The sequence below is a fragment of the Mus musculus genome, chromosome 3, assembly GCF_000001635.26.
Source record: "Mus musculus strain C57BL/6J chromosome 3, GRCm38.p6 C57BL/6J".
Lineage (NCBI taxonomy): Eukaryota > Metazoa > Chordata > Mammalia > Rodentia > Muridae > Mus > Mus musculus.
Window position 1 is genome coordinate 108553962 of NC_000069.6, and position 1819 is coordinate 108555780.

Below are 1819 nucleotides of genomic sequence, written 5' to 3' on the forward strand. Positions count from 1 at the left end.
AGAGATGGCTCAGTGGTTAAAAACACTGTCTGCTCTTCCAGAGGTCATGAGTTCAATTCCCAGCAACCACATGGTGGCTCACAACCATATGTGTGTCAGCAAAACAGGAGGCTCATATACATTAAACAAATGTGTGTGAGAGATCAAACAAGCCCAGACTAAAAGGACAAACAACTAAAAGAACACACAAACATACACGGTGAGAACACACGCACGCACACGGTGGGGAAAAAAAAACTGCTGCGGGAACAAAGCCTCCAAAAGGGGCGGCGTGACGTCTGCCCTGGGCTCTTTCACCTTGAGCCTCTTGAGCTTCACCAGCACACGAAGCTATAGACGTGAGCCGGGGCTCGGCGGCCGGGCCCTGGGGCCGGGCTCAGATCAGAATCGCTCGGTAATCAGCGGCTGGGACGGACCCGGCCTCGTCTATCTGATCAATTCATCACTTCTGAGCGCCGGGCCCGCAGGACCGATCCCGGAACCCCGGGAACCGCGACGCCGCCACCGCCCAGAGGGCCTCGCTGCACAGCGCCCCACCGAGGGGGCTTCGCAGGAGGGCTGCTTTTCATTTCGGGGCGGCCCGGCGGGGCGGGGGTCACGACCCGATCAAATAAGATCAAGGTGTAGGCGAGGGGAGGGGAGGGGGGGTACACACACTCGCCTTGCACCTCCCAGTCGCTCGCACACACACTCCAATATCCATACTCGCATTCAGCCCAAAGGCACCATTCACGTCACACAATACCACACACAGACATCCACAGCCCCAGCCGCACTCCCACTCGCGAGGAAGTGGCTGGGGCACCCTCTTTTAAACACTCGGTCTTGCCTCAAAGGATTCTGGGAGGAACCACAGAGCGATCAGGCGGCTTCCGCATACCTTGTTTATCCAAAGCATTCTCTTCTGCCACCTAGTGGCTCGGAGGTCCCGGGGGACACAGGATTGATTTCCATAAATCAAGTTTTGTTGCATTTTGTTTGAAAGTCTAAGTTATCCAACCTGGTATCCCACTCAAGATCCTTCCCACTTCAGCCTCCGGGTGCTGCGATTACAAGTAGGCATAAATCCCTGCTTCCTTATTATGTACTAGTTTTATATAAAATGTAAAGAGCATCATAGGAACACTCTTACAGACGTTTATCGTTTATCATGTGTTTTTACTTATTTATTGGCAGAGTCTGAGCAGTGTATCATGGTGCACACGTGAAGGTCAAACTTGCTAAGGTTGGTTTTCTTCTTCCACCATGTGAATCTTGGATTGGAATCAAACATGGACTGGTGGCTTAAAAACAGGCACCTTTAGCCGGGTGGTGGTGGCGCATGCCTATAATCCCAGCACTTGGGAGGCAGAGGCAGAGGCAGGCGGATTTCTGAGTTCAAGGCCAGCTTAGTCTACCGAGTGAGTTCCAGGACAGCCAGGGCTATACAGAGAAACCCTGTCTCGAAAAACAAAAAATAAACAAACAAACAAAAAACAGACACCTTTACCCAACAACTACTTTGTAGCTCAGTAAGTATCATTTAATTGAAGGATTTTTGATTACTTAGAGACAGGGTATCTGTAAAACGGGGACCGCATAGCCCTAGCCTCACTAACAGAGCCTCCTGGTTGCCCAGAACTTGATGCTAACAGTCATATTGCTAAGCCTTCATTTGCATTCATTCCATTAAAATATAGCCGACTTTTTGCAGGCTTGATGGTGCAATCCTTTAGCCCCAGCATTTGAAAAACAGAGGGAGGTTGGAACCCTTGAGTTCAAGGCTAGTCTAGTGTACGTACTATAAATTCCAGGCCAGCCAGGGTAAGGCCCAAATTAA

The 1819-nt window shown here is 50.6% G+C and overlaps 1 non-coding gene across 1 annotated transcript; it reads right to left on the reverse strand.

Moving 5' to 3' along the window:
• Positions 1-380: 380 nt before the first annotated feature.
• On the reverse strand, positions 381-441 carry Scarna2 (small Cajal body-specific RNA 2). The gene has a single exon (NR_028538.1).
• Between the last annotated feature and the right edge of the window lie 1378 nt (positions 442-1819).